General features: G+C 36.8%; 1 long non-coding RNA gene across 1 annotated transcript in view; it reads right to left on the minus strand.

The window, feature by feature from the left end:
* The window catches only part of LOC116662627, a 57882-nt gene extending 40407 nt beyond the window's left edge, over window positions 1–17475 (minus strand). Inside the window, exon 1 of the long non-coding RNA XR_004318599.1 lies at window positions 17024–17475. This is a non-coding gene — a long non-coding RNA (uncharacterized LOC116662627). The remainder of the gene's footprint in view (window positions 1–17023) is intronic.
* Between the last annotated feature and the right edge of the window lie 1169 nt (window positions 17476–18644).

Below are 18644 nucleotides of genomic sequence, written 5' to 3' on the forward strand. Positions count from 1 at the left end.
GACTCCACAACTGAAGTAAAAGCATCTTGGCATTTCTGAAAAGTGTTGAGAATGATGCTCAACAAATAGGATGTATTCTGGGAAATGCTCTATCCAGCCACATCTTAGAATGATTGGAGCCCCTTTAGTGATCAGGCAATCAAGACTTATAGTCCTTTGGAAATTCTCCTCCTTTGTCAAAACTGGAGGAGCAGAGGTTCAGCCATGAAGCACACATCACTGCTGTGGGAAACTGTGCTAAGATTAATGTGAGTTTGTTAGTATGAGACAGACCAGAAGTGGCTGAGGGGTTGAAGTTCCAGCAGTAAAAGAAGATGATGAAGTTTGGATTGAAATGTTACTGCAATTTCCCTTGTTTTGCCTGAATGTCTCCAAAACTATGATGGCCTTGGCCAACAGGAATTTAAGCTCATTTTGATGTATTAAATTCTTTGTTTGAACATCTTCCCCAAACATGTCATCATCCTAGTTGATTAAGTAATTCAAGATTAGAGTTAGAGTATTAGAAAGTGAGGTTGTCATTGTTGTAAGAAAAATGAAAACTACAAATAGAGTGACCAGCTATCCTGGTTTCCCTACAACTGTTGGGGTTTGTGCACTGCAAATCCCATGTCCCAAGAAACACTGTGATCATGGGGAAATCAAGATGGTTGCTCACCCTAGATAAAGGTTTGAGGAATAAAACCTCTAGTTTCAGAGGGTTTTTGTTTTTTTTTTTTCCCCCTCAAGAAGACCTTTCTCCTAAGCCTCCTCTAACACAGGTAGTGTTTTTCTCACTTTCAAGACATCATCCCAGGTCCATCTGTTTAGACAGGCTTTCCTCCGTTGATGGTGGAGATAAACTACTGTTATTTCTCCTTTGCTTTTGTGAGGCTCTTTTCTCCGTTTGCATAAAATGCTTTCTAAATATCTCATTAATCCTCACAACATCCCTGTTGGTAGGAGAGCACGCATTAAAACTTCAGGTAGTGAAGCTTCTTGTCACTCCAATAATGGCATTTTATTACTTAGCTTAATGTGATTTTATTGCAGGTTCCTAGAAGTTTGAAATGGAGTGGCTTTTGCAAATGGACATAGTAAATAAAGAAAAACATCTTGAATATAGATGCTTAAGAATAAATGTTAAAGATGGACCGTGGGCTTTGTGATTGAAGAGCACATGGTGCTTTCTCTTCCATTCTTGGTTTGCATTCAGCTTTTCGACCTTGTTTGTTTAGTTAGCTGGTGGTTTTCTCTGTCAATGTTTAAGACTTCTCAAGCTTTTCCTATGTTTTGATGTAGAAATAGGCAGTTTTAGAGCTGGAGGGGATGCTTGAGATTAGCTAGTGGTCCATTAACAATTGAGCAGGCTCATTTCTTTTTTTGATGAGGAGGGGTGGTGTGGTATCGTGGCAAAAATTCTGGACTGAGTTTCCACCTGTTTAGGCCCCTGTCAGGCTCTGGGACTGTTGGCAAGTCCCTCGCTCTCTGAGACTCAGTTTCTACATCTTGAAAATGAGAATGTTGAACTGAGAAATTGTTGTGGTTCTCTCCTGTTCTGAGATGTTGGAGAGCAGCTGCTGAGGGAGTCTGTAGTTAAACTGGGGTCCTAGACCAGCACCTACAGCCAAGTCTCTGCATCCCTTTTCTAATGAGCCTCACACAGGCTAAGCAGTCTCCCCTGATGAACTCTTAAGTTACTTGGTTCAGAATCCTACTTCACCTCCCCTGAAATACAGCTATGTTGAATATATGTTTCCTTGTGTTTTCCTGCCTCTAGCTTCTGATACTGAAAATACAATGAAACTTGCTCAGGAGGCTACCTGAATTCATAGACCACCTGCCTGAATGAATTTGCCAAGCACTGATTCTATTTCCTTGAGATCTGATGCATCTGGTGACCACCTGCTTTATGGGTATGTGGGCAGCTCATTGAGTGCATTAGGTGGTGAAGTCAGGATTTTTTTTTTTTTTTTTTTTGGTAGGAACATAAACACCACAACCCCGCAAATTTGTAGGAAAAGAAGCTTTTAAAACTACAAATACTTCTTGCTTCACAAAAATTCACTTAGCATAACTTGTACCTTTAGAAATTCACAAATCAAATTTCTATTCATCCTAATAAATAGTAATTCTGATCTGTTTATCATAGTTTTTTTCTTTTATTTGTACTGATTTGATCTTTTCTTTCCAAGGAGCAAAAATGGCTGCACGTTCTGATTGTCTTATTTTCATATTATCTCTCAGAAACTGAAAACAGTCACTTCTGTTTTGTAAACAAGGGAGTGTTGGCTTTGTGAGGAAATGGTGGAGACAGGTTAAACAGAAATAGTTTCTGGATTCCCAAGCTGCTGTTTTATCCATTAAAGTGCTTCTCACTTCACTATTTCATCTTACCCTGGGGCAGGTTTTACAGCAAGCATTCTGTCTTGGGCAGTGGTACCTTTTTCATTCTGCTGTATAATTAAGATAGAATGGTCATGCCGAGTGATTTGCAGTGGCTCTAGAAATGGTAATTGAGGTTGCTACCTTCACACTGTCAGGCATTTATTTTTTTTTCTTCAAACATTAGATGAAACAAACTCTTTAATGACCTGAACAGCTATACTTGTGTCTTGGGAATTAAAGTTTGCATCCAAATGAATGTAAAAGTAGCCATTTTAAACAAGTTTCTGATCGAGCAAAAATTTCACTGAGTAAAGATTGTGCCACTGACCATCTGGCTAACACATCCCGAATAATAGCTTCCTGGGTCTTGTAAGAATGTCTTCACTTTGTTCACACCCTATTAAAATTTCTCTTTGAGTCACAAATTCCGAGATCTGTTGAGGATTTATTGCTGGATAGAACACGTAGTCTCACTATATTTCATCATATCTAAGACATACTGAATTCTGGGAATGACCAAGAAAGTTAAAAAAAAAAAAAAAAGATTTCAAAGCATCCAAGATACAATGCAATGTGGTTGTTTTAAAAAGTTTATTATCTGTTGCCCTAGGCTTGTGCCAGAATTGTGTGGACTTATAAATAAAGCTATTATCTTTTAGTTTTGACAAGGCCCAATATGAAGTACCATTATAAGGGACTGTTATTTCAGCAAGGAAGTGGGAGAAACAATGTCAGAGAGAATGATTGTTTTTCTAATACTATGAACTAGAAAGAGCTGTTTTCTACATAGATAATTCAAATAGCTTCCAAGGGATTTACTTTCTCTTGAATAACTCATTTTAGATCTGAAAATACTTTATAATATTTCAAAGGCATTTTAGATCTGAAAATACTTTACAATATTCCAAGGAAGAAGACATCATTATCGCAAGCAGGCATTAAACAATGCCTGAAACCCAGTGCAAAAAATTCTCATTCTTCTTTTCTTCTGGTTCAGAAAGCTGTGGTTAGGGAATACACAAACCCAGGAGCAAAGCACTGCTGTGTCATTTGGTGCTGACATTTGTAGGTGAGTAACAGCATCATTTAATATTTTCTTCAACCATCAACCAAATGCTTTCTGACATTATACTCTAATTCTGCAAGAGGCAGAATTAGGTGTCATAAATGACAGAGGAGGTGAGCTGCAAGACTCAGTTTAATGCCTCATTTTTCTCATTTTCCAGGGGTTGAGATAGATAGAAACAGTCTGAAAAATTCACTTCTATACATATGAATCTTCATAAATGCAAATTCTTTTGACTTGAATATTCAATTTGCTAGTAAGCTTGAAAGGTTTGAAACTGCACTTGAAAATGCCTTCTCTTTGGCAGTCAACAATAAATATTTTCCAAGCAGTCAGTGTCATTAGGATTAAGTCACGGTAAAAGCACAATTTAGTGCATGAAGATTATATGTAGATTTCTATTTGTAGCTGGAAATGCTGTCATCTGTTTAATGTGGCAAACAGGGAAGCTCCAACGCCATTTTTGCTCATCACCCCTAGCCACACACATCATGACAACCACTTTCTACTTTCCAGTCTCCGTTCCTGTACTGTCCTCTTAACATTATTTTCTCACTGTAAAATAGGCTTGATTATCTTCACCTTGCCTGCTAGTACCTCATTTTCACTTGATTTCTCATTTTCAGGACCAAGTACTTTTCATCTATCTAGCTATTATTGTCAACACTGGCTTCTTCATCTGTCACACTGACCCATCTTTCCCTACCCGAAGCCCTTCATCAATTTTCCATTGCATTGAGCACCAAGTCTGCAATACTCTCATTATTCCTAAAGCCTTTCCCCAGAAAGATCAAAATACTTTGCCTTTTTGTCTTCACCTCTCCCAGTCCAGTTTGCTTCACATTTGCCTTCTTGAGTGTGTCTTATTTAAATTGTCAACCTTTTTTATCCCTTTACAAAGCAGTTTATCTTGGCATACCCTCAGATTTTAGCACACAAAACATGATTTAGGTAATTTAAACAGCTTCTGAAATTCCATTGTTTTCAGTAAACCTTCTTAGATTATTAAAATTAGTAATAGCTTATTGAAATTAGTAATAGCTTATAATCATCCTGACCAATCAAGAAAACAAGATTTCCTTTTATCATGACATGATTTTGTCTGTAGTAATGGAGACTACTCACCCCAAATGATGTTACATAGAATATCTTATATTTAATGCAGTTTTTGGTGTAGGAATTTATTCCATTGTCTATATATCTTACAGTTTTCCATGTCTGTGCTGTCTCTTTGAAGTCAGAGACTGCTGAAAGAAACTTCTCTGAAAAATGTTAATAAAGCATCCTATATATCTGACTAAGTGCTTAATTCTGACTGCCTCTGTTAGTTATTTATTAGTTATTCTTGGAACAAAAAGTATGATAACCAGACACTCAAACTGTTAATTGAAAAGAGCTCAGAAATTGATGTGGGAATACTTTATTTGAAAAAAGAGATAAAGGTTAAGTTTAATTTTTTTGGAGGGAGAGGGAGGGAGCTAATCATTTATACATAAACAGTAAAACTCTGTTGTAGTTGATAGTTTTCATTTTGCTTCTCTAAACTGTGGTTCCACTTCAATATGCATGAGAGAAGTATAGGAGAACTTACTAAAATTACATAGTTATAGACCCTAGCAGTAGCAATTTTAATTTACTTATCCTATAATTGACCCTAGGAATTCACAATTTTAGATTAAAAACTGAGCTTCTATGATGGACTGGATGCTTCTCCCTGCCTCAGTTCATATGTTGACACCTTCACACCTTTTGTAATGGTATTTGGAGGTGAGGCCTTCTGGAGGTAATTAGGTTTAGATGAAGTCATGAGGGTGGGGCCTCTGTGGTGCGATTAGTGGCCTTAAAAGAAGAGGAAGAGAGACCAGAACTCTGCCTCCATATGTCTGCACCCAGCAAGGGTCATGTGAGGACACAGCAAGAAGTCAGTGCTCCTCATGCCAGGAAGAGGGCTCTCTTCATAAGTCAAAATCTTCAGGACCTTGATCTTGGGCTTTGTAACCTCCAGAACTGTGAGAAAATAAATAGTTGTTGTTTAAGCCACCTAGTCCGTGGTATCTTTGTTACGGTAACTCTGGTAGACTGAGACAGCTTCTTACCATACTTTCTGAAAGTTTGATTTTTAAAGTATATTAGCCCATGTCAGCAGGTTGATTTATCCCATTATAGGCCTGCAAAGAACACTCACTGAAACTAGAATTGTTATACCTATTTCTTAGTGCTTTACATGACTATTGTCATTTGGATAGTAAATTCATATTATATCATTTTACCTTTTCATTAGAATTTTTGTCAAAAATATGAGACTTTTAAATTTTCTGTTTTATACGTGGGATATATTATGGAAACCTCATTCTCCTGTAATACTGTGCTTTATTTTGACCTTTTTAAAAACTGAAGTGAAATTGGCTGTTAATCGTTTTGTATCATTTTATAGATTCAAAACAGTCTTTGCAAAAGAGTTATCAGGGCCACTTGTGATGTGAAACCAATAGGAACTTCAGAAATAACTAGTTCTTGGTATTGCACAGGAGTGACAAGCAATGTAGAAATTAAATGTTTCAGTAGGAAGATAATGCTAAAGGAGGGACTTTTTTTCAAGTTTTGAACATAGTTTATAGAGACCCTTTTTTCTCCTACTCATATGCCTCCTTCTTTCATACCCAACAAAGGAGCTGATAGTGTCAGTCACTTGTCTATAAGGCACTATTCCTTCCTTAGCAACAAAGCTGTACCGTTGACTCCCACAACTTTCTATTTCAACTTCTTTCACTTTTTCCATCTCCTGTGGCTGGAGAATCATAGCTTAAACAAGTGGTTATCAGGATTTAAGAGACTTTAAGCCATATTTTCTATTTATTTTTTTTTACAGTGTGTGTGAGCATTCATGATTTTATTTTTAGAAAGAAAATTTAACTGAATTCTTATTAGTTCTAAAGAATTTTATTTCTTCATAAAAATTTTTAGTGAGGACAGGTATGACCATACAACAATTATTTATACTGTTACCTTTGTTTAAATACCATCATATCTGTTTTGGAAGTATGTAGCTCACTCAAAAAGGCATAGCCTTGATAAGTCACAGATCTAGAATGCAGAGCTGGTTAGCATAGAACTGGGTTTTAGGAATTCTGTCATCAATAGTCATGTAGCGAAGTTGACCGTGTATCTCTTGTAAGAACTTAAATGTTCTACAAGTGTTCTACTCCTGGTTTAAGAAAGAAAACACATAAATTCAGAAAAAAAATGAATGAACAGAAATTTATATAGAGAATTTCATAAAATTAACATATGCTAATTCTATATAACACATTATAAATATTTCATTGGAATTCTGATAGAAATTTTTAATTCCTCCTTAATACATACTGGTGAAAGTTCACTGTGTACTAATCCTTGGGAATTCATGTTAGTCTGGTTTGATCTCAATATTTTCTCTACACTTGTCTAAATTCTTCTGATGTTGTTTTATAGATAGTTACTACACTGGATGAAAAGATCATCAAGTTTGGAGGCAGGGCTCCCTGGCTCTGGCTGTGTGTGGACTCTCATACTTGCAAACTCTTTGACTTTGGGTTATTCACCCCTTTTAGACATGGCTTATTTGTAAAGGGGTGCAGTCTATACAAAGCAGTGTCATGTGTATAAGGTACTGATTGGAATGCTCAGTATATAGCTGACTCATAGAGAATGGTAGTTGCTCCTATGGTGACGTGTATGATGATGGTTTGTAACTTTGTATTTTTCATATGTTTGTTTCTCTAAGTCCTGACATCAGAAAAGTGCTTTGCCCTCTAATTTTGAGGGTTTTAAAAAAAATCTTCAATTGGTTTAAAGAGTTTTTCTTTTCTCTATTATTCTCTGCTAAATGCCTACCACCTATCATCCAAGGTGTTATTTCTTTGCCAGTGATACGTCTGTGATCAACCTTTTGGCTCAATAGCTGGGGGAGGGGAATTGTACTGCTCTGGTTTTAATGAAAGAACTGTCTTCCACTGGCTGAAGGTAAGATGCAAAGCATCTTATATATAAGCCAACATGGCTCCCATCCCATTTCCTACATAGCTTGATTTAACACCCTCATGGGGACAGACACTAGGTACCAGCACCACTGCCACTATTAATAGGAGACAGTAGTAGGCGCAGGAGAGGGAAGCTCAGCTTGCTCTGTAGGAGATGTTGTTAAACCTCAACTTTATAGTAAATGATTAAAAATATTAGAGTTTCTAGGGGATTGGTCTGATTTTGGTGGGCCTAGTTCAGGGACAGGACTTCAGACTGTGAGTAACTTACATTTAAAAGGGTAATACAGAGTTTTCCTTTACTAAGAGTGTAAAAGCACCAAAATGTTACTCAAATGAAATAAGCCAGTCTTCTTTTAGTTCGGATAATTGGTTTTTAAATAATATTCTTCAATTCAGAGTTTCATTCCTCACTGGAAATATTGAATGCTTGTTCCCCAAAGTCCAAGCGCCTGTTAAAACTCACATTGCAATTTATAAACCAGGGCTCTAAGTGATGCAAGTCATTTTATATATTTATCTCTGTTTGGCAGTTATAACAGCTGAAGACTTAGTATCAGCTATGAATTTCATTACTGTAATTTTATTCCCATTCCAAATCATTAATATTGATGCAAAATAAATGATAGTGTTATCCAAGCTAAATAATATTATTCTAAACTGCTTAGGAAAGAAAGTATTCTCACAATTTTTCTCATTGCTTTTGCAAAATGAGGAGGAACTGGAATGTGACAGCAGAGGTTTAGCCAGCAATTGTAAAACTGCCATTCTGTTTTCTTTCCCCTAATATTGGTCACATTTATTAAAAAAACAAAAAAGACTAGGGTCTTATTACTGAAAAAATTTTATTTGTAAAGTTGCAAGGCAGAATACTCTTGATTATATTAAGTGTTCTATTACAGTATTTTAAAAACAAAATATAATATATACTACAGTCTCAAACTATTTTTTTAATGTATCCAGCTTCAAATTATAAAGTCTAATTAAAACCCCTAACCTGCCTCTTTCCCCAATACCATTTATCTTCAACTTACAGGTCCATTAATACTCACCTACATTTTAAAACACCTCTTTAGATGATCTACTATTGACTTTGAAGCACAGAGACAATATACGAAGAGATCCAGTTTGATAGGAGGATGACTTGCCAACACACACACACACACACACACACACACACACACGTTTTTCATTTCTTCTTTGCTTTCTATGGTATTGTATGTATTCTAGTTCTTTACTCCTTGGCACACATTCTCTAGTGATTGGATTCTTGTTTTTTTTTTTTTTAAATCACTTCATTAAAATATGGTAGATACACAGAAGGCTGTAAGAATTTAATGTGTACAACTTGATGTGTTTGGAGAAAACTTTTCATCTGTGAAACCATCATTATTCTCAATGCTGTACACTTATCCATAACCTCCAAAGATGTCCTCCCACTACCCTGCCCTGTTTTTTACCTGTGGCAATAAGAGCACTTAACATAAATTCTACCCACTTAGCAAACAGTAGATCTCCAGGACTTACTTATCTCTTATAACTGAGCTTTGTACCCTTTGACCATCACTTCCTCATGTTCCTCTCCCTACTCAGCCCCTGGTAACCACTATTCTACTCTCTACTTATATGAGTTTTGACTATTTTAGATTCCATACTTGAGATCTTAGAGTACTTGCTTTCTGTATTGGATTTTTTTCCTTTAGCATGATGTCCTCCAGATCCACCCACATTGTTGCAAATGGCTGAATTTCCTTCTTTTTTAAGGCTGAATAGTATTTCACTTTCCTTATTCATGCATGCATTGATGGATATTTAGTTTGTTGGTATACTTCAGCTATTGTGAATAATGCCACAGTGAACATGGGAGTATAGTTATCTTTTTGGAGAATTCAGTTCCTTTGGATACATACTCAGAAGTGGTATGATATATGATGGAATATATGATAGTAGTATTTTTAACTTTTTGAGGAAATGCCATACTCTTTTCCAAGTGACTGTACTAATTTATATTCCCATCAATAGTGTACAAGTGTTTCCCTTTTTGCATATCCTCACCAACATTTTTAATCTTTTATTTTTGTAGTAGCCATCCTAACAATGTAAGGTGGTACTTCATTGTGATTTTGACTTGAATTTCCCTGATTGTTAGTGATGTTGAGCACCTTTTCACATACCTATTGGCTACCTGTACATCTTTTTTGGAGAAATGTTTACTCAGGTCCTTTGCCTATTCTTTGAATTGGGCTATTTGATTTTCTTTGTTACAGAGTTCTAGGAGTTCCTTTTATACTATGGATGTTAACTCTTTATCAGATATATGCTCTACAAATATTTTCTCTCATTTCTTTGGGTGCGTTTTCATTTTGTTTATATTGTTGGCATATGTGCTTCCTGCTGGGTCCCTAGATGAGAGGTGCTGCCTCTGGAAGGTGGTCAAGTGGGGCTACAGCTGAGTCATAGGGCTACTTTCAGATCAGATCTGCAGTCAGACCTGCTTTCATCTGGCCTGACACCAGGGAGCTGGCTTGCCTTCAGAAAGCCACTGTCCATGGTCTTAGACTCCTCCAGAGTATTACAATCTCCCACCTGGATCCCAAAGCTCTTATAAAAGTTCTTCAGTCATTGGATGGCTGCCAAATCAGTGTTTTTATGAGGGATGAGGGCTGGGTACCTGCTATTCATCATCTTGGTGACATCACTCTCTGGCTTCTCCTTTTAACATTCTGGTTAATTTCCTTTGAGTGAGGGAATATAGAAAGAATTTAGACTTCTTGACAGTTACCCTTAGATTCTCCTCCTGATTCTGCAGTATACTAAGTATGAGAGATTGGACATTTGAAGGTTACTTGATTTCTTTTGACTTTATTTGTTTCATATACTAGGAGGAGATAATAATTCTTATGCCATGCAGTATGTTTGGCAAATCATGATTTGCTACAATATTCATTCACCCCCTCTTCTTTGCTTACTTTGTTCTTACTAGAATGTGAGTTCTTCATCTTACTTGTTTGTATATATTCATAATCTGTCCCAATGTTTGGGACATTGTAGCTCCTCATTAAATGTTTGTGGAATAAATAAGTGGCATGCTAGTCAATATTTTTATACTCCCAGATCCCAGGGATTTACTCTGGCAAGTTCCTATTCACTGCTGTTGGGTCTCCACTGAACAATGATAGGCCTGTCTAGATACTTAGGAATGCTGGAGATATAACTCACTTGCCTTAATAGGGTTACAGATATTAATATTGAAGTGATGAGGTTTCTAAGGGGAAAAAAGAGTAAAATTAATAAAAATTATGGATGTACTTTAAGAGGCCAAGGGAGAAAGTGTTACAATGAAAATCATGACTATTCAGTGTCTAAATGCTAAGAAATGAAAGACATTGTGAAGGAAAGAGTGGCCACTATTGCAAGAATGCCATGTGGACTGAAAAAACAAAAAGCCTTTAAATTTATTATTGTGGAGTTAATTATTAATGAGCAAGGTGCTGAATATTCTGTCTGTAGTAATTATGGTGTACATTAGAACATGTGCTTTAGATGGTAAGAAATGTTCAGAAGTCTTTATGAAGAGATACAGAGGAACAATATAGATTTAAATATCTAAATAAAGTATTGCTTGACATAACAATGTAGAATATTTTAATGTGAGGAAATTAATGAGAAAATATTTTTAAAATTTAGTCGTTTAGTGATCAATTATTTTTTAATGTTAAGAAACAAAAGGGGAACAGAATACACAAGTTTAAAACACAAGTTATTTGGGCTGTCTGAATACAAACTTCAGTCTTCAAAACTATTATTAAAAATTTCTTTAAAGAATCTTTAAGCAGGAGAGGCTGTGTGTTTAAACTTTCCCAGTAACAGATTGCCATAACTAAGCACCTTTATTTCTTGAATTTTCCCCAAATTGAAGTTTATGCTCTAGTTAAAATAAATGTGATTGCTGTTCCCTAACACATCATTTCTTTCTCTGTCCAATCTCTTGATCTGTACTCTTTACTAATGTTCTCTGAACATTAGTTCTGTTCTAGTCTCATCTTCAAGATCCCTGCCATTGTAAGCCAAAGTAACTGGGTAATATCTAACTATATTTACAAACCATGCAGGCATGCACATGGGATAGAGATCTAAGACTTTCAAAGATACCTTACATTTAAGCAGGGACACAGATGCAATTTGAACTTGTATCTCTCATCCCTGACTGGTCATCTTCATAAACGTTATCATAACTAATAACTTTTTCAATCTTCGAAATATATGGATTTTTTTCCTGTTGTCCAATTTCTGTTGAACCTATAGGCTGTTGAAGAAGACTTGCTCTGTACAGAGTTAAACAGGCAGGAAAGAATTTCTTTGAGACTTTTGCAATAGGGGAGATTGAACTCAACTCCACTGAAAGAAGAGGTGGGAAAGTTTCCGTTAGTTGGCGTGTGCTTGTAGAAAAGTACTAGAGAATGTTAGGGGGGCCACCGGTCTGTGTGATTAAGCCATCTGTATTTGCTAATTGGTGTTTCTCTCTCAGGAGCCTGGGAGATGGGGGCTCTCTCTCATTAGATGATTACATTTCAAAGAGATGGTTTCATGGTCTTTGAAACAAATATTCCTAGATTGTAAAATTGACAAGAGGCTCAGAAAAGATTTATCTACATTTCAAAGAGGCATAGAAAGAATTGGCAATTCCAGACTTCTTACATAAATGCTCTAAGAAAAGGGAGATCAGCTGCCGACAGTCAGAATGAAACCTGTCTAAAATTTAGTGAAGCTGAGGGGAAGAGTAAGATCCTTAAGGCCATGCTGATCAAGGCTGTGCCAATGTTCCACTGTAAAATTCCCCTAGTATAGTGACAATAATGCATTCCTGGCAGTGCCTTGCACAGTGCCTTTTACAAAAGGAAAAGCTGAATATATATCTGTCAAAGAGAATTGTTCATTATTGCTTTTTCTGTCTTATGAACTGATTGATTAAAAGCACCTCTTCTTCATTTCCCCAGGAATCATAAATTCTGGGGCAAGTTTTGGAAAATCGTTATTACTCATCAGGTAATGTGACATGGGATATTATTTCTCTGAAAGATTTAAAGCTGGTACCCATTAGTCTTATTTCCCCCATGAATACAATTTGAAGCATGGTGTGCACAGGTCAAAGGTTTAGACTCCAGTGGACCAAGTGTTCAGTTAGGATCTGTTTTCACCTCTTTTTTCCTTTGGTTTACTGTCACCTGGGACAATATGCTTAATGTCTCAGAATCTTGTTTCCATAACTTATGGCAGAGTAACACTTTTGCCTCTATTCCTGAAAGTAGTTTATTGAGTATTAGTTGATCATTAGAGAACACCTCAGGCTTTCAGGAGAAAAATGCCACATTAATGCTGTAGACTTCTTTGTTGTCAGGCTGTATTGACCTATCTGTACACTGTTGGGAGAGGAAAAATAATTTTTTCTTTCCCCTTTAGTATCTTGCCTGAAACCTACATGTAATAAAAGACAAATTAACAGGAGAAAGACAGAAGTTTAATAACATGGATACCTCCTATATATGTGGGAGATACCCAGGAAACCATAGTCACTCTCCAAAATGGCCCAAGCCACCATCTTAAATATATCTCAAGCTAAAGACAGAAAAAGTAATAAAAGATGATGGGGAGGGAGTGCAAAGGCCACATATGGGAAGTTCACAGGAAAAGCACAGTGAACAAGGGTAAGGCTGTTTTGCAGATTTCAGTCTTTGCCTCCTCTATTGACAAGAGTTTCTAGAGATTTAGAGTCATCCTTCTATTCCTGGTTCAGAGAGGGAGACACTTTTACAAATCAAGATTTTCCCTTATAAATGTAACTGTCTTTTACAAAAGGGTAACTTTAGAGCTTCTCCAGTGTCTACTTTTTCTTACAAATAATTAGCCTAAAATAATCTTTATACTAAAGAGGCATATTTTGAGTGATACATTCTTCTCCACATCAACACAAATCCTTTTTATGCACTACTGAAGTTCCATGTACTGTGTTTTTAGTCTCTTTATAGTCCTAATTTTAAACTAATTTGGAAAGGCCAACATTTCTATGACTCCTGCTTAGAAATATTATTTGATATCCTCCCTAAGTGATGTGGAGTGTGGGAGTGGGAGGGTTGGGGGAAAAACAAAAACAGGAACCCCCCAAAAATTTTTGTACCACTGTTGCAGGGTAAAATCTCAGAGTTTTAGAAAAATACATTTCAAAGCCTTTTCACCTTTAAACATTATTTAGTGGTTGAAGGCTATCCATAGAATCACTCTACAATTTCAGTGGCAACTGAAAAGTATATCGCAGACCTTGACTTTTGTTTTTCATGTGAAAACCCAGCTCTAGGCACAGCAAAGCAGGTCCCAAGGATGCAATTAAATCCAGTTGCTTTTTAATGCATTCTTCACCATTTCAAATTGTTATATTTCTAGTGTTAATGCATTACTTAAAGCAAGAATTATCCTATAATTTGGATTGTTTTACACAAAATGTTATAATGGAAAGAACATTATTTATATAGAAACTATAAGATATGACTATTCTAGAGAAAATTTCAGAAAAAATGAATTTAACTTTGGTTTTACTTTACAATTTTGGAAAGTAAACTTAGCTCTCAGCTTTTATATTGAAAGAAAATGACAGTTCTTTTCAAAGACATCATCCCAAGTGAAATAGGAAATGTACTATAGGGTTCTGCTACTTGAGAAGTTTATGAAAGGTTTTGTGGGGAGAGGGTTCTGGACTGTTCATCTCTGTACCTCTCTAGTGAGAAACTCCAAATATTTTTCTTTGTTTATAAATGAGTGAAGGATCAGGGACAATATTTACTTTTAGGTTTCTTCCACTTTAAGAACAGTCATACCTGTTATGCACATGGTGCAATGCACTAATGGTTTTATAATGTGCAAAGTTCAGCACAAGCTTGTTTGTTAGGGATATCAGTATCCACATTCTGTTTACATTTGTGGAAACCTAGTCACTAAGAGATAAGCAAATGGCCCAAGATCACACAGTTAATTTCCAGTCAGAAGTAAAATGCAGATCTATCTAGCTCCAAATCCCATGTTGTTAATATCTGCTCTCTATTGTCTGTCTTTAAAATCTGGACTACTTTTTCATGAAAATGCTTTCAGTGAGATGATTTTTTTTTTTTTTTTGTCAGCATCATAGGTCAGTTTGTTGTTTGCTTAAAAGAAATTCACTCTTTTCTCTCAGTTAAATATATAATTTAAAAGTTACATTTAAATGTAACTCTAATAGTAGCAAAATTAAATATGAGGGACAAATCAATAGTATGTATTTTGGAAAACATCTAATGGAGAATCCAATGGATTGAAGTAGATGGATTAATTTTTTAAATTTTTTTCTTAATAAGAAAACTAACAACCAATAGATTTTGGATATTGTCACATACCAGTTAAAACCCAGGGAGCTCTCCTAGGGCCCCGTTTTGCTCATGGGCTGTTCCATTCAGATGAACCCTAGCCCACTGGAGGGTTTGTTGAGAGTTGGCAAAGTTGCTTTATAGAGAAAAGTAACCTGAGTAGGTAAATCTCATCGGTAGAATCCTGTCCTTGTGAGGTTAAGGAATACAAATTAAAATCAGAGCAGCTCAGAGGAGTTGAATCCTGCTCCAGAAGTGCAGAATCTCAGGTCTCATTCTAGATTTGCTGATATATCATCTGCGTTTAAGCAAGATCCCCAGCCATCTGTATGCAGATTAAGATTGAGAAGTGCTGTCCTAAAACAGGAGGTCCAGGGGAATTGCTGTTGAAAGGTTTGGACTATTGGCCTGTGGTACAAGTATTTGGAAGAAAATCAGTCACACCACCCTCAACACACACACACGCACACATGTATACGCACATATGTAAACACTGCTCCCAAGAGAAATACATTTTTTAAGATGTATATGGATGAATCTGATAAGACCAAAGTTTGAGAAAACTGAGTTGTCTACTTGATGCAGAACAAACCATCTTATATAAAATCCTCCTGAGAGAGGAGTGTTTTATCCTAACATTTACTCTGAAGTCATCGATTCTAAATTTATTAGTCCTTCAAAGTTTGGTAGAATGCTACATCACTCTTTAAGTCTTTTCTTAGTGGCCATTTCTTCCAAAGTAAACATATTCTTTTTCGTTACATCCCAATTCATCTTTATCTGTATCTCTCCTATGAAACACTTCATATCCTGTTTTGTACTATTATGTGTGTTGTTGATAGCACACATGCTTGATTATTATCATATTTTCCATAATATCTAGAAAATGATTTAGAATGTCACCTAATCAGCATTTATTTTGTTGAGAAATCAGATGAGTAAACAGATGACTACACAAAAAACCAGTGTAATGTAGTCAAATACTGGCTGATCCATGAGTCAGGAGACAGCTCAAGACCCTGCTCTGCTATTAAATCAAGTATGGTCTTGAGTTCACTGAAACTCTCCTTTGTACCAACTCATTTTATGGAAATATTGGGTAAGATTTTTAATTCTTTAAATGCATGTAAACTTTGCAACAAAATAGTCAAGTATTTTCTTGAACTAAATTCTGTTACCATACATTTAAAAAAAATACTGTTCTTTCTATGTTTCAAATTTATTTCTGCCTAATTAATCAAGTCATAACATTGTAGATAGTTCTTATTAATAATTACTGTGATTATAGCACAAAGATATCATAGGACATTCAAATTTCACATTCCCACAATGTGCCTGAATCATATTACATGACGCTACTAATTTTCTATGCTGTATAACAAATTACACAAACTTAGTAGCTTTGAACAGCATATACTTATTATCTGACAGTTACTATAGGAAAGGAGTCTGGACATAACAGTTTAGCTAGTTTCTCAGCTTTAGGGTACAAGCTGCAATCCAGTTGTCAGCTAGGGCTTCAGTCTCATCAGGGGCTTGACTGGGGAAAGACCTACTCCCATGTTCTCCAAGGTATTTTACATATAACTGAAGGAGACAATTTCACTAAGTTTTCTGCTTCTTTATGACTAGGGTCCCCATTCCTCAGTTTTCTAATAGCCTGCTCCTCCCTTCCTTCTGAGACATAAGTGACAGCAACCTTGAAATCCATATTTCTACCAGCAATCTGCTCAAGCTTTGTAGGCTCTTCTGTGCTCATCAGAATTCTTCGTTTCCTCCCACTTCCTGGTTCCAAAAGCACTACCACATTTTAGTTATTTGTTACATTATCACCTACTTGTGGTACCAAAAATCTATATTGATTTTCTATTGTTGTGTAATAATTTAACACAACTTAGAAGTTTAAGACAACACACATTTATCATCTCATTGTTTCTGTGGGTCAGAATTGCGGACCTTAACCTTCCATCCCACGCCCACTCCTAGACCCTCTGGTGTCTATCCACTGGTGTCTCTTCCTGTCTCCATGGCATGGGGGCCAGTTTCTTGTCTTTTTCTTTTTTTTTTAAAGGGGCCAGTTTCTTGCCCTCTGCTGACAACCTTGTGCCTCATTCATGGCAGTCTACTCTACTCAGGTGGAAGGGCCAGCACAGTAGGGATGGACGGTGGGTATGACTTACCTGGGTCCTCTACTCAGGGGATCACAAGGCTGCAGTCAGTTCTTCAGTCAGGCTGCTTGCTTATCCAGAGACTCCACTAGGCAGTGATCCACTTCAAAGGGCATTCACGTTGTTGGCAGAATTCGTTTTCTTGCATCTGTATGACTGAAAGCCCTGGCTTTTTACTGACTGTGGATAGGACTAGGTAACAGAGGACTTTGGTCAGCCTTTAGGGACTGAGAGCCCCCAGATGATAGCCAGCAAGAAAATGGAGACTTCAGTCCTAGAGTGACAAGGAGAGGAGGTCTGCAAACAACATGAGGAAACCTGGACAGGGAACATTCCCCATTCAAGCTTCTGATGAGAACTTTGTTCTAGTAACACCTGGATTTCCGTCTAGTTTGGTAGAATGATGGGGTTTGTAGTCTTCATTTTAACATTACATCATCTCTAATTTACTGCATGAGCACAAACAAGTCATTTCGTTCTTCCTACTTAGTTTCCTCGTACATGGAACAAAGGAACATGATAATTAAGCACACAGACCCCGTGATCAGAATCCCTGGTTCACATTTTAGCTTTGCTTTGTGTTAGTTATTAACTTCTCTAAGTGTTGGTTTCTTTTCCTGTGTAATGCTGCCATACTGTAGGGTTGTTGTAAGGGTTAAATAAGATGCTTGTATAAGGCCTTCACCTGGGCATCTGGCACATGTAATATGTCTATATACCATTAAAATGGAGAAAATTTCATAGGCCTTCTTACTTAAATAAGATTCAGTAACTATCACTTTCCAGGAACCAGCATTTTGAATAAGAATATTTGATACATTACTAAGTTTCACAAAAACCTTTCCAACCTGAGCATACAGTTATGTTTAATATCAAGGGAACAGGTGATTTTTTCAATGTTTTGTACATTAATTTCAGAAAGTACATTAAATGAACAAACTGTGTTAACTCACAGGATCTCAGGTGTAATTACCCTGTGACAATGGCAACTTCTATATGAGTTTTAATTCACAGTCTGTTTTTCCTCTTCTCAGTTTTAAGTTCCCAAAATTGACACCTTCAAGAAGTGAGGGGAAAGAGGGCAGCCAGCAGGCTCTGCCATATGTAGGCATCCGTGAGAAGCATAAGTCCTGGCAGCATCTTGCTGACTGTCTTGTTTCCTCCTTTTTTGTTAATGTGATTTGTTTTCTAACCACCACAGTGTGCGTAGTTTCAGTTATGCTTTCCTGCTCATATTTCTTCTTTACTTTTCTGTCCACTTTACTTTTATAAGCATCTGTCTTAATCTGTTTCGGCTGTTACAACAGAATACTCCAGACCCAGTGGCTTAAAAACAACAGAATTTTTTTTTTCTCACAGACCAAGATGCGGGTGTCAGCAGGTTCGGGTTCTGGCGAAGACCTTCTGGGTGGCAGGCTGCCCACTTCCCAGGGTGTCCTCACGTGGTAGAAAGGGCAGGGAGCTCTGTGGGGCTCTTGTGTAAGGCCACTAGTCCCAGTTGGGAGGGCTTTTTCCTCATGACCGGATCTACTCTCACAGGCCCCACCTCCTGATACCACCATCTTGGGGATTAGGGTTTCAGTGTATAAATTTGGGGAGGACGAAACATTCAGACCATAGCAGCATCCCAACA

The sequence above is a fragment of the Camelus ferus genome, chromosome 3 (genome assembly GCF_009834535.1).
Source record: "Camelus ferus isolate YT-003-E chromosome 3, BCGSAC_Cfer_1.0, whole genome shotgun sequence".
Taxonomy (NCBI): domain Eukaryota; kingdom Metazoa; phylum Chordata; class Mammalia; order Artiodactyla; family Camelidae; genus Camelus; species Camelus ferus.